The sequence below is a fragment of the Notamacropus eugenii genome, chromosome 3, assembly GCF_028372415.1.
Source record: "Notamacropus eugenii isolate mMacEug1 chromosome 3, mMacEug1.pri_v2, whole genome shotgun sequence".
NCBI lineage: Eukaryota > Metazoa > Chordata > Mammalia > Diprotodontia > Macropodidae > Notamacropus > Notamacropus eugenii.
In genome coordinates, this window is record NC_092874.1 from 433,959,874 (window position 1) to 433,975,325 (window position 15,452).

General features: G+C 40.8%; 1 pseudogene; it reads left to right on the forward strand.

Moving 5' to 3' along the window:
• The first annotated feature begins 12,950 nt into the window (after positions 1-12,950).
• On the forward strand, positions 12,951-13,757 carry LOC140497481 (thioredoxin-dependent peroxide reductase, mitochondrial pseudogene; annotated as a pseudogene).
• Positions 13,758-15,452: the final 1,695 nt, after the last annotated feature.

Below are 15,452 nucleotides of genomic sequence, written 5' to 3' on the forward strand. Positions count from 1 at the left end.
TGTGACAGAGGAAGACAGGAAAGCCTAGCATTCTCTAATATGTGCCCTGGATTTTGGGAAAGTAGATTTCAAAGGATTTAAAGAAAAGATATGTAATATTTGTGGACTAAAATCCCACAAGAGAAATCAGTCAAAGAGGGTTGGGAAACTTATAAGAATGAAATTCTATGCAGAAAGAGAAACAATTTAAATGAGGAGATAAGTGGTAGTTTTCTAAAGAAAGCAATGATATGCAGGAAATTCACAATGCAACTTAGGTTTTTAGAAATTTAGATTTTTAGAAGAAGCAAAATGTAGCTGGATAATGATAGGTCCTCCATCTCAGGAAGACCTAGTTTAAGATCCTGCCTATGACATGTATTGACTGTGTGCTTCTGGGCAAATAACTTAATCATTCAAGTCCTTGGGCAATCTAAATAAGTTGCAACATCAGTAACCACCCTCCTTAGTAGAGGGACTCACTTAGCGTTCCTTAAAATAATGAAATCCCAAATCTAGTTCTCATTCTTATGTCCAAGCGATGGAAGCAAGGTGAGATAATTGAGGATGAATACAGAAGTATGGCACAGTCCTGTAAGAATAGTGCCAGAAGTACTAACCCTCTAAATAAGCTTAGGCTAAAAAAAAGAAAGCACAAGAGAAAAAAGGGTGATGTTTTAAAAGATATATTGGGAGAAGGAGGAGGATCAGAGGAGAGGACTACTCTTTGGCATGAATGGGATGTTTGATAATGGACAACAGAACAAGCAGGTTTGGTCAATTACTATTCTGTTTCTGTTATCTCTGCCAAGAAGGATGATCTCAGGACTAGAAGGGACACAGCAAAAATGACAATCAGGGACTTGATCCCCAGGATAGGTAGGGGAGGCCATAAGAGAGTACCAGCCTACCTTTAGTGAATTCAAGTCATGCGGCCAGGAGAACACATCTTTGGGAGCTGAAAGAACTGGTAGATGTGATCAGAAAGACAAGAGGAGGACAAATGTCCTAGTTTTCAAAAAAAGGGAAGAGGACAGAGTCTGCAAACTTTTGGTCAGTGAGCTTAATTTTGATTCCTGGGAAAATTCCAGAATGGATCGTTAAAAAGATGTTCCCTATTGGGAACATTTAGAAAAGGAAGCAGCGGTGACAAAGAGCCCATGTGGCTTGGTCGAGAACAGCTTATACCAGACCAACTTTAATCAAAGAAATATTATCAACTCATTTGATAGTGTCCCATGTTATTGTTGTGGAAAAGGTTCAGATGTATGGATTAGAAGACAGTACAACTCTTTCCCTCCCAATAAAATTAGATATGTTGAGAGGTGGTTGAAAGGTCATTGATTGGTTTGGCAGGAGATCTCCAGTGGAATGTTCCAGGGACTCAGAGGGGAATTTACAAAATTACAAAACTGGTTGTCAGTTGGCCTTAAGGAACTTGAGAGGCATTCTAGTCCAAGCCATAAATCACGAAGAATATCCTTTATAACATACTCAATAAATGACCCTCCAGACTTTGCAAGAAGATATCCAATGAAGAGAATCCTCTGCACATTGAGGTATCCCATTCAGCTTAGGCAACTAAGGACGAACACACACACAGTTGTTACGCAATGAGTCAATTCATTTCAATGCAATTCCAAATTCCAGTTCTAATTTTCTATGACTAACTATTTATATGAGGAGCAAGGTGATGCAATGGATAGAGTGCCAGATCTGGAATTCAAATCTGGCCTCAGACACTTAGTAGTTGTGTGACCCTGACCAAGTCATTTCACCCTATTTGCCTTAGTTCCCTCATCTATAAAAGGAACTGGAAAAGGGAATGGCAAACCACTCTAGTATCTTTGTCAAGAAAACTCCAAAAACAGTCATGAAGAGTTGGACATGATTGAAAATGACTAAACAACAAAAACGATAAGGTTTCTATCAAGTCTCTACTATTTGTACAGGTCTATGTTAGGATGAATGGGATATATGAGAAGCTTAGAATATGGTCCTTGTCTGAAAAAGTTGTGTATATAATAGTGATGGAAAACTACTGTGCTATAAGAAATGATGAGCTCATTGATTGTAGAAAAACATGGAGAGACTTGCATGAAATAATGAAGAGTGAAATAAACACAACCCAAAGAATGCTGTATATAGTAACAGCAATATTGTTTTTAAAACAACTTTGTGTGACTAAGTCATTTTGACTATTATAAACACCCAAATCAACTACAAAGGACCTATGAAGGAAGACGCTATCTGTATCCAGAGAAAGAATTGATCAATAGAAATGAGTATAGAATGATTTTACATGTATATATATGTATATGTATATATATACATATATACATGTGCATATACATATTTTCATCTAATGGTAGCCATCTCTAGGGCAGGAGGAAGGGAGGCAAGGAAATAAAAAAGAAAGTTACACAATAACTTTATTATATATTTAAAAAGAATAGTAAATTGTACACAATAGATTTGTAGTTTCATGTTCAATCATCTTTTTTTTTTTTTAACTCTACTATGTTATGGAAATACTTGTGTTATTTCATAAATTAAAAAAAATACAACAAGGTCCTTACCCTGAATTTACATTCTGGATGAAGAGAAAATATTAACACAAAGAGGTAAGTAACAGAATAAATCAATCAACACTAAATACCAGTGCCTGGTACATAGTAGGCATTTAGCGAATCTTTATTGTATTGTACTGTAAAATGAAGGCTACAGTCAGTGTGAACAATAAGTATTTAAAAGACAGAAAAGACATCGTGGACTGGAATCGTTGGGGTAGGAGGTAGGATTTGAATTTGGTTCTGATAAGACAACAAATTATGAGTTTTGATTATAGATAAGGAAGGATGAAAAGGAACGTTCCATTGACAGTATGAAGGCACAGAGTATGTATCTTATGATTGAAGGCATTTAGAATCTGAGACAGAAATCTGGAATCTGTAAGTCAGAACATGCACCTAAGGAAACTGATATATCACTATCTGGTGTGAGGCTACTTAACGGTGAGTGCATGAGGGTGGCAGTTTGAAATCATGGGAAGAACACTGGATTTGTAGTTAGAGGTCTGAATCTTGACTTTGTTACTGAGTGACCTTGGGTAAGTCATTGCCTATCTTTGAACTTTAGTTTCCTCTTCTGTATCTCATGGGAAAACAGTGTGATTCAGTGAGAAGAATTCCAGAATTGGAGTCAGAACAATGTTCAAATCCGGGTTCTGCTACTTACCTATGTGGCTTTGGGCAAGACATTGTACCGACCTAGCCTCAGTTTCCTCAGCTATGAAGTGAATGTATTGGACACTTTCCAGTTCTAAAATCCTATAGTTTTAGGAATCTCTCTTCATCCCTGGAAATCTTCCTGTGGGGTCTGTATAACTCCTTGTCATCAGACCATAAAATCAGAACTGTGAGAGACCTTGAACTTCATCTAGACCAGGGCCTCTTTACCTAAGACTTGTGAGCTTGCTTTCTTAAGATAGCTCAATAACTGTGTATCAATATAGTCAGTTTCTTTTGTAATCCTTTGTATTTTATATGTTTTAAAACATTCTGAGGAGTCAGAAGATTCACCCAATTGCCAAAGGGATTCAGGACACCCAAAAAGTTAAGAATCCTGAATCTAGGTCAATCTCTTAATTTCTTTTTTTTTTTTTTTGAGTTTCATTACCTTTTTGTTTTATTTTTTTTATTTTTATTTATTTTTTTTATTTAACTTTTAACATTTATTTTCACAAAATTTTGGGTTACAAATTTTCTCCCCTTTTCTCCCCTCCCCCCCCAAACACCAAACATTCTAACTGCCCCTATGACCAATCTGCTCTCTCTTCTATCATCCCTCTCTGCCCTTGTCTCCGTCTTCTCTTTTGCCCTGTAGGGCCAGATCTTATTTCCTAGTGGTAAGAACATTACAGTTGATCCTAACACTTTGAGTTCCAACTTCTTTAGCTCCCTCCCTCTCCACCCCTTCCCTTTGGAAGACAAGCAATTCAATATAGGCCAAATCTGTGTAGTTTTGCAAATGATTTCCATACTAGTTGTGTTGTATAGGACTAACTATATTTCCCTCCATCCTATCCTGTCCCCCATTACTTCTATTCTCTTATGATCCTTTCCCTCCCCATGAGTGTCGACCTCGGATTGCATTCTCCTCCCCATGCCTTCCCCTCCATCCTCCCCCCTACCCTGCTTGTGCCCTTGTCCCCCACTCTCCTGTATTGTGAGATAGGTTTTCCTATCAAAATGAGTGTGCATTTTATTCTTTACTTTAGTGGAATATGATGAGAGTAGACCTCATGATTTTCTCTCACCTCCCCTCTTTATCCCTCCACTAATAAGTCTTTTGCTTGCCTCTTTTATGAGAGATAATTTGCCCCATTCAATTTCTCCCTTTCTCCTCCCAATATTTCTCTCTCACTGCTTGATTTCATTTTTTTTTAAGATATGATCCCATCCTCTTCAATTCACTCTGTGCACTCTGTCTCTATGTATGTGTGCATGTGTGCATGTGTGTGTGTGTGTACTCCCACCCAGTACCCAGATACTGAAATGTTTCAAGAGTTACAAATATTGTCTTTCCATGTAGGAATATAAACAGTTCAACTTTAGTAAGTCCCTTATGACTTCTCTTTGCTGTTCACCTTTTCATGGTTCTCTTCATTCTTGTGTTTGAAAGTCAAATTTTCTTTTCAGCTCTGGTCTTTTCATCAAGAAAATTTGAAAATCCTCTATTTCATTGAAAGACCATTTTTTCTCCTGAAGTATTATACTCAGTTTTGCTGGGTAGGTGATTCTTGGTTTTAGTCCTAGTTCCTTTGACTTCTGGAATATCCTATTCCATTCCCTTCGATCCCTTAATGTAGAGGCTGCTAGATCTTGTGTTATCCTGATTGTATTTCCACAATACTTGAATTGTTTCTTTCTAGCTGCTTGCAATATTTTCTCTTTCACCTGGGAATTCTGGAATTTGGCCACAATGTTCCTAGGAGTTTCTCTTTTTGGATCTCTTTCAAGTGATGTTCTGTGGATTCCTTGAATATTTATTTTGCCCTCTGGTTCTAGAATCTCAGGGCAGTTTTCCTTGATTATTTCATGGAAGATGATGTCTAGGCTCTTCTTTTGATCATGGTTTTCAGGTAGTCCCAGAATTTTTACATTGTCTCTCCTGAATCTATTTTCCAGGTCAGTTGTTTTTCCAATAAGATATTTCACATTATCTTCCATTTTTCCAATCTTCTCACTATGTTCTGTGATATCTCTCTTTCTCACAAAGTCCTTAGTGTCCATCTGTGCCATTCTAGTTTTGAAAGAACTATTTTCTTCAGTGAGCTTTTGAATCTCCTTTTCCATTTGGCTAATTCTGCTTTTGAAAGCATTCTTCTCCTCATTGGCTTTTTGAACCTCTTTGGCCAATTGAGTTAGGCTAGTTTTCAAGGTGTTAATTTCTTCAACATTTTTTTGGTTCTCCTTTAGCAGGGAGCTGATCTGCTTTTCATGCTTCTCTTTCATCCCTCTCATTTCTCTTCCCAGTTTTTCCTCCACCTCTCTAACTTGATTTTCAAAATTGTTTTTGAGCTCTTCCATGGCCTGAGCCCATTGGGTGGGCTGGGACACAGAATCCTTGGTTTCTGTGTCTTTGCCTGATGGTAAGCATTGTTCTTCCTCATCAGAAAGGAAGGGAGGAAATGTCTGTTCTCCAAGAAAGTAGCCTTCAATAGTTTTATTTCTTTTCCCTTTTCTGAGCATTCTCCCCAGCCAGTGACTTGACCTCTGAATATTCTCCTCACACCCATCTCGCCTCCTGGTCCTCCCAGCCAGCATTTGGGGACTGAGATTCAAATGCTGCTTCCCGCGTTATGGCTTTTGGTGGGGGCAGGGCTGCTATTCAGTGTGAGAATTAAGTTCAGGTGGTCGGGTCGGGGCAGGGCCACCTCTCAGGCTCAGTTCCCTCAGGGGGTTTATGTGGAGACCTTCTACAATGGATCCAGGCTCCTGCCCGCTTGGGGAGCCCCTGTCTGCAGCCGCCTCTCAGCTTCTATCTCCTGGGGGGCCCGAGCCATGGGGGCACCCCACTCCCCTCTCGACCCGCCAAAGAGACTCTCTCACCGACCCCTGTCACCTGTGGGTGGAGGGGCTTGTGCGGCCGCTGGAGATCCCGTCCCTGAAGCCTGCTCGGATCTGTACCTCTCGGAGCTGCGGTCGCCGCAGGTCTGGGCTGGGCTCCGCGTCTGCAGCACAACGGACCTTTTGCGAGAGGTTTGCAGGTCCCTCTGTGGGTAGAGGGACCCACGTGGCCGCAGGATATCTCGTCCCCGTAGCCCACTCGGATCTTTTCCTCACGGTGTCGTGGCTGCTGCAGGGCTGCCCTCTGCTCCCAGTCCTGGCGCCCAGTCCGCAGCGCGAAGGACCCCCCGCGAGAGGTTTGCAAGTCTCTCTGGAACAGAAATCTCCCTTGCTCCAATATTCTGTGGCCTCTGGGTGCAGAATTCACAGTGAGTTGGTCCCCTCTAGCCGTTCTGTGGGTTGTGGGTTTGGAGCTATGTGTATGTGCGTCTTTCTACTCCACCATCTTGGCTCCGCCTCCAATCTCTTAATTTCAAAGATGAAGAAACTGGGATCAGTGAGGTGAGGTAATGCCTAAGGTTACAGTATGAGGAAGAACTGGGATTTGGATCTGGGTCTTCTGCGGCCAAATTTGCATTCTTTCCATTGCACTGAACTGTTGGAGACAGTATTCTAATATATCAGTTGGATTAGGTAGCATCAGACATCTCTTTTGTTTCCAGGATTGTGTGATTCAATTAAGTTTCTGGTTCATTAAGACAGTTGATAGGATTCAAACTTAATTTCTTTTCCCCAAACTCCCAGTGATGATCTCCTTGAGGTTTCAATTGACTGACAGACCATCCCAGACTGTGGATTTTTGGTTTTCTTTCTTATTCTTATCTGATTTCCTTAGGAAATCCTAATATCTAGGTCAAAGGATTTAAAGCCCAACATTTTCCACTGACATCTTAGTACCTTGAGAGGCAATTTGATTTAGTGGCTAGTATGCTGGACCTAGAATCAGGAAGACCTGGGTTCAGATATGTGCTTTAGACATTCATGCTCTGTATAACCATCAGCAAATTAGTCAATTTCTCCAGGTTTCTCTATGGTCCAGTGGGCTAGAAGGTCTACTTTCTAGATATATGAAGATAACTATCATGTCTTCCAATCCGTCTTCATTTCTTTCTTTGTCTTTTAAAATATCTTATTGAAAGTCTTTTTTTTGGTATCTATCATTTTTCAGTGATTCTCTTTATCCTCAGTCAACCCCTTCTCTATAACCAATATGTATAGTACACAACAAATCATCACCAAGGTCATGTTTAGAAGTGTATGCCTCATTCTTCACCCACCCTCTCTACTGAGGGGCTGGAAAGACGCTACCCCATTGATCATTTGAGGATACTGAGGCCCAAGAAGTGATGCAATTTGCCCAGAGTCACCTAACCACTTAGAGGCAGAGCAGAGCCTAGAATTCACTTTTCCTGACTCACGATGATCTAAGGGATTTATAGAACATCTGCAACCCCTGGGCCAGAGCATGAATCCCTTTTTACAATATCCATGAAGAGTGGATGTGGATAGTCCAGCCCAGGGCTCCTTTTACTTCTAGGGGAAAGCTAGCTTTAGAAAGCTCCAAATATTTTTTTTCTTTTTTCAAAAGCAGCAGGTAAAAGGTGTGGAGGCTTTTCAGTTCATTTGGCTTCCATCAGTTACTCTTCTGCATGAAAGAAGAAGCAACAGTGACACCCTGTGGCCCTTTATTTGGGGAAGTATCTTTCTCCAGTTTAGCTCTTATCAGCTTCATAGGTTCATAGGACTGAGCACTGGAAGGGACCTTGGAGCTCAATCAGCTGGAGCCCTTCATTTTACAGATAAGGAAACTGATATAGAGGGATTGAGGGATGTGCTCAAGGCCACATAGTTCTGTCCCTCTTACTGCTCAGAGCCTGGGAGATGGCTGCCTAATTTCAAATCCTTCATTTCCTCACATGTCCTTCAAGCACTGAGAGACATACCAACCAGTCTCCCCTTGGCTTATGTATGGTCCTGGAGGAGTATAAGATGGTGGGAATGAGTTGTTAAACCAGAGTTACCTCCCTTGAGTGAGCTCAATAAAGGGGACTGGCTTCCCTACCCTCTCTGACAAGGACCCATTACCCTAGAATGACCTCTTTATGATCTGAGATGGGGCCTGGAAATTAGTCTGGAGTCATTTCCTGTAACAGATCCTGGATTTAGTGAAGGGAGACATAGCTCATTCCCACGTCACACTTACTTATAATTTATTGCTGTAAAAACAAAGAATAGATGCTAGGGGATGACAGAGCCAACCAGGTCTCTTGTGTCATATGATCAGAGATCTAAAGCTGGAAAGCACCTGAAGGTCTTCTAGTCCAACCCCTTCATTCTACAGATGGAGAAACTGTGGCCCAAAAGGGCTAGAAATCAAATCCAGCACCCTTGACTACAGATCCAATGAGCTGTCCACCATTCTGTCACTATAGAAAATGTTGCAGCATGTGTGAGACCCATTGAGGCACTGGTCAACTCTGCCAAGGCTGCAGAGTGACCCGTCTGGTTTACCAAACACTGAGACTGATAAGGTTTTATATTTGGAAATATGCAAAGGCTCTTTACAGATATGGCACCAGTTCTGAATAACTTAGGTAAGGATGCACAGGAAAATTGGTACAGCTTTGTTGGTGAGGAGTTGTTTAAAGCTCCAGGCTTGTCAGTTACTGTGGTTGCTTCTATCTAGAACAGGGGTAGAGAACCTGAAGCCTTGAGGCCACATGTGGTCTTCTAATTCCTCAAGTGTGGTCCTTTGACTTGAATCCAACCTTCACAGAACAAATCCCCTTAATAAGAGGATTTGTTTTATAAAATTTGGACTCAGAAGGCTGCACCCAAGGATCTAGAAGGCTACATGAGGCCTCGAGGCTTCAGGTTCCTTACCACTGCTCTAGATTAGAAGCTAGAGAACAGAGCCTTGGATTAGAGTAAGAAAGATTTGAGTTCAAATATGGTCTCAAACATATGGGCTAGACATATAATCTGAATTTGCCTCTGTTTCTTCAGCTTAAAATGATACATATCTCTCTATGTTGTGGTGAAGATCAAAGGAGATCTTATTTGTAAAACAGTTAGCTCAGTGCCTAGAACATAGTAAATCCTTCCTTCCTTGCTTCCTTCCTTCCTTGCTTCCTTCCTTCCTTGCCTCCTTCCTTCCTTCCTCCCTTCCTTCCTTCCTTCCCTCCCTCTATCCTCACCCTTCACTTTCACTCTCCACAGGTCAGTAAAAAAAATCAGGAACAAGGGATACAGCCATAGCCACAACTAGGTGGCAATAGACTCCTTTGGCCAGAGCCTGGGTTGGCATTTCCTTCATTGGGGGTATTTTTATGGAACTTTGTTGAGGGCTCTGATTGATTCTCTATATCTGATCTGCTACTAGAGAGTGTGTGTGTAGACAGAAAGATGGTGGAGAGAGAGCCCTGGGCCACTTTGCAGTATCCTTTGAATGAAATGTGGTGCCCTCCAGTGGTCAATTGAAGGAGTGGACTTACCAAGGGCTCCTATCTACGTGGATTGCATTAGATAACCTGGGTCCTGTATTCTCTGTACTGAAACTATTTAGGACCTACAGTAAATAGCAATACCCTTATTTCAATCATCTAAGTCCATTATCTGGCAATTTCTGGCTAAACTGTCCAGACTACTAGATCATCATCCATGTCATTCTCCCTCACTTGTCTATCTCCTTCTCTTTATTTACATGTCCACCCTCAGGACTATGCAATATCCTCCTAATTTTGTTTCCTTGTTTCCAGTCTCCTCCATTTCTGATCCATCCTCTTCACAGCTGCTGAATGGATACTACTGGAGCACAGAACTGACCCATTCCTCTATTGTTTAAGAATTATCACTGGCTCCTTACTGTCTCTTGGCTCCAATTAGACTCTTCAGCTTGAGCTCCTAGTTGGACTCAAGCTAACCTTTCCAGATGTAGTTTACATTTTTTCTGTGTACTCTACATTCTAGTCAAAGTGGCCTAGTAGCTGTTCCCTGAACTCAACATTATGCCTCCTACCTTTGTGCCTTTGTGTATGCTGTCTCACACAGTTAGATAGAATGCACTCCCTAGTAACTAAGTGAAAATGTGAAAAGTGCACCAGGTCTGAAGTCAATAAGGTTTGAGTTCAAATCCAGTTGCACAAATCCAGCGGCTCTCTGACCCAAGTCATTTCTTGTCTGTCTGCCTCAGTTTCCTCAGCTGTAAAATGGAGATAACGTTAGCAACCCCCTCACAGGGTGGTGTTGTGAAGATCAAACGAGATAAGATTTATGAAGTACTTAGCACAATGCCTGGCATATGGTAAACACTTAATAAATGCTTGTTCCCTCCCCTTCCTTTTTCCCAATTCCACCACTAAAGATTCTGATCTTCCTTTGAGGACTAACTCCTGTGGAATTTATTTCTTGATCCTTCTAATTATTAGTTTTCTGTACCTTTCCTCAAAATCACATTTGTTATGTGTAGTAATGGTCGCCTAACTCTAGTAGAAGGTAATCTTGAGGGTGGGGTCTTTGGCAGGGGTAGTTAAATAATGCTTGTTAAATTGAATTGAGTCCTTTTGGGACCCAGATCCTCCAAGTTATGGTCTCAGTATTCAGCCAGACGTATCATGAGAAACTTGTTGCTAAAAGTGAATCATATTCAGGATTAAGTCTGATTAGAGTCAGAGGAGCTTTTGGAGAACAGAGTATCCTCCTCACTGTTTTTCTCATTTCTGTGACATTTTGTATCTTTTAAGCAGGTCTTTCTGCCCAGTTCCATTTTGATTCATGGTGACATCACAATTTATGTCTCTTAACACTCAGGTAACTTTCTCCCACCTACATCAGCACTTACTGTATGTGTAGACCCACTCAACCAACTGGGAAAAGTATTACAAATATTTCTCAGGTTATGTGTAGAGGAAAAAGAGTTCATCTCTGATAATATCTCCAAAGCAGAATATAATCACAGAAAGTAAGAGGCAGATAACAAGGGTTAAACTAAGTGCAGAGATGTAGATCCACTCTATAAACCTTCACAAAGTATGAAAAAGTTTCTGGTTTGAATTGGAAGGGGCAATTGCCATTGATTGATTGAAGACTGATCAACCTCCCAATTGTCTTTAAAAGCTAAATTAGTCAGCTCTGGTTGTCAGTCTCATTCAAAGGTCAACATTTGAGGAGGGAACAGCTTTGTGGAGTGTTATCTCTGGTCTTCATGAGAGGAAAGGAGGGAATTTTCTCTTCCTCTCCCTTTCCTTCTCCTTTCCACTCTCTTCCCATTGACCATGTCATTTTCCAATTGAGTTACTCAGTAGAAGGCATACAGGTTCTCATACAGGAGAGACCAGTTCAAAAAGTTGTACAGCTCAAGGCAGGAAGGAGATACATACTTTCCAGAGAGGTAAGACACAGACAGAATTTAAGGAATGTGACTTTCTACAACAGATAAGAGAGACAACTATGAAATCAAGAAAGAATTAGACCTGGCAATTGAGAGTTCAGCTATGGAGAGGAGCAAATCCAGGGAGCTCAGAAGAGACATTGTTCAGGGCAGGTCAACTTGATTCCACAAAAAGAGAAAAGACAGTAGGACCCTGTAGTTCTAGAATCATTGGTTGCCTTGGCCATATGTGTTTCATACATGGGCAGATTACTAACATTGTACTCTGAAGCAGCCCAATCTTTCCACAGCTGTTGTGTGTATCTCAGCTGTTGAATGTATCCCAGGTTAGGGTAGGGAGTATTTTGCAGTTGCTATTTGTGCTATGCCAATGCTTTTGCTTTAGTGTAATTTGTCAACTGACTGACCATTAAATGTAAACTCACTAGTTGGGGCTCATGAGCTATAGTTTTGGGAGGTCTGAATGCGTAGACTATATTGGTGAAACTGATAGTGCCCGCCTCTAAAATATACTGGAAATATTGTGGCCAGAGCCAAAATCAGTGGAGTCAGCATATAGCAAGTATAGCCCATACTTTTAATGTATCAGGAATGAGACTATCCTATTGATGATAATTTTGAGGGGAAGAATCTCAACTACCCATTAACATCTGCCTTAGCACATCAGAGGTTGTGGGAAATATAGAGACTGATGACCAGTAATAATACATCACTTGACAGAGAGACCAATCAAGAGATACGTACTTCTTTGCCATGGGCTGAACTCAGAAGAGCACTGGGAAACAACAATGTTATGCTGAAGTATGCTGTCTGGATTTCTAGTGAGGAGATGGAGTACTATTACGAGATATTGGTGTCCCACCAGGGGGATGGGACAAACTATATTTCAGATAAATAACTGCCAGTTTTCACTTGTGAGTTTATGTGATGTAATTGCTAGAAGCATAACTTTGTATCAGAGATTGTAAGTAAACATAGATATTTCATTAATTATTAAACAGACTCCATTATAACACTTAAAAAATTAATGTATTTTTCAAGTAACACAAATTTTCTCTTCTCACCTCCTCACTCTATTTCCACCCCCACTAGAAAACAAAGCAAAATCTTTGCACATTTCACCCCTCCAAGCACTTTCCCTTTTAGACATACTGTCCTCATTGTAGTCCTTCACCTACATCCTTACTGCTATCTCCCATATCCTAGGTCCTCTGCTTTGTATGAAAAGTCTTGGCTCTGGCCAAGATACAGAGAGATTTCATGCTATTATTCCTTCTCCGTCTACTCTCCAAAAAAGCTCACCTATTTACTATACATGACACAATATCTCCCTCCCTTCACATCTGCTGATTTCCCTGTAGCATCAACACAATATTCACAGAGCCTACGGAGGCTATGAATATGTTGGTGTAATTCTGAATGTCAAAATATAACAGACTCGGCGAGTTGCCGGCCCTCCCCACGCTTGGAAGATGGCGGCTTCCTTGGGAAGGTTACTTCGGGCTTCGGTTGCTCGCCATGTGAACTCCTTTCCTTTGGGCATTTCTGCAACCTTTAGACCTGTTGCTGCTAGAAACACATTCCCAGCCAACGTAATGCCCACAAGTACTAACCATTCAAAATTTTCCTTCAGCCCCAGTTCTTCAACTTATGTGCCTGCTGTAACCCAACATGCTCCATATTTTAAGGGTACAGCTGTTGTCAAAGGAGAATTCAAAGAAATCAGCCTTGATGACTTTAAAGGCAAATATTTGGTGCTTTTCTTCTATCCTCTTGATTTCACTTTTGTGTGTCCGACGGAAATTGTTGCTTTTAGTGACAAAGCTAACGAATTTCATGATGTGAATTGTGAAGTCTTTGCGGTTTCAGTGGATTCCCACTTTAGCCATCTGGCCTGGATAAATACACCAAGAAAGAGTTGTGGTTTAGGCCATATGAATATTCCGCTCCTGTCAGATTTAACCAAACAAATTTCCTGGGACTATGGTGTTCTGCTTGAAGGACCTGGCGTTGCATTAAGAGGTCTCCTCTTAATTGACCCTAATGGAGTTATCAAACACGTGAGTATCAATGATCTCCCTGTGGGCCGAAGTGTGGAAGAAACTCTTCGTTTGGTGAAGGCGTTCCAGTTTGTGGAAGTACATGGAGAGGTCTGTCCGGCAAATTGGACACCAAATTCGCCTACGATCAAGCCATCTCCGAATGCTTCCAAAGAGTACTTTGAGAAAGTGAATAAATAAACAATACGAAGTATTGAAGACCTGTGTGGCTTTTTAAATTATGAAGAAACTGCAAATTGGAATCTACAATAATATGTAAAAAATTACTGCATATAGAAGAGTAGAATATATGGCAGTTATGCCTGTTTCTGTGAATTTCACCCCCAAATGCTCAGTTTTCATCAAATTGCCCCCCCAAAAAACCATGTACCCTTGATAGTTGTTGCTAGTTCAGAGTATCATTTAGTACCAAATCCTTGCTTTTCCCATAGGTCTCCTTTACACGTTGCACTTAACATATATTCGATGTCTTCATCAGAACCAGAGGTTCCCTTCCTGAATTTATAGGCTAAAGAAATCACTTGTTGTCTTTCTATGCGTAAGAAAGAGGTGTAGCAAAGATTTAAACAGAATGCTCTGAGGGGCTTGAGTTATAGGTAAACAAGTGTAACTGCTTTCCCTTAACTGATTATCCTTTTGCAGATTTTTTTTTATTATTAAACCAGAGTCATTTTTCTCCATAAAGTGAATGTCCTGTAACTAAAGATAGTAACTTCAGAAGTCTAATTTGACTCATGGCACATTTCAGTATAAGACAAGTATGAAGTATATTTACTTTTAAAAAAAATCCAACAACAGTAGTAAATTAAAGTGGTTAATCATGGGCAGACCGGAGATTTTTAATTCAGGGGCTCATTTACCATTATTTGAAGTCTGAGTGAACTTTATGCCTTGATACATTTGAAATACTATTTAATTTGATTATAAAAGATACCTGTTGAACCCCAGAGTTATGTATAATGCAGCTTTGGAAATTATTGAACATTTATTTTTTGTAGCTGGTGAATGGCTAAGTGTACATGCTTTAATCAAGAATAAAGAAGTTTTAAAGTAAAAAAAAAAAAATATAACAGACTCTCCACATAGAAGACAGAACCAAAGCATTTATTCAAACACCAGAAAACAGAATCCCAACACCAGAAAGCCAAATCCATCATAGCAACAAAGAAATCTATACACAGAACAATGCATGGGGCACCACCATCCCCAAACCTTTACCCTGCTAGGGCTTTCCCACAAATGAACACTCACAGCTCACTGCCTGCTTCCTCTCTCTCTCTCACCTCTAATTGTCATGCCCAACTTCCTCTCAGTTCTACTCCATCTTTCCTGCTCTACCCATTCACCAAACTCCTCCCACCACAGACTCAAGTGATTCAGGCTTCCATGTGACTCAAGTGGTCACATGGGCCTATTCATGGATTGGAAACATCTTCCCATTAACCAAAAATACATTAACAATACACCCTCCTCCCGCCCCAAACCATACCTGGAACACTCTGCTCCCCTTACCTCTAACTCTCAGAATTCCTTGCTGTCTTCAAAATTCAACCCCAGTGTCCCCTCCTACATTATCTTTCCTGGTTCCCCCCAGTTGTTGGTGTCTTTCCTTCTCTGTGCATCCCCTCCCCCATATAAAAATCTAAGCTCCTTGAGGTCAAGGTTCATTTTGTTTTGGAATCTTCAGTGCCAAGGGCAATACCTGGTACAAAGTAGCCCCTTAAATGCTTGATAAATTGTATTGAGTACCCCAGGCTGAAGAGCTAGGTCTGGAAGTATGGTAAGTGCTTGAGATGCTAATAGTCCCAGGATGAAGACAGGGGAGGGATCTAATATTTGTTTACTTGGGGTGGAAAGAAGTGGAGGTTTGTCCATTGGAGGGAGGGAAGGGAA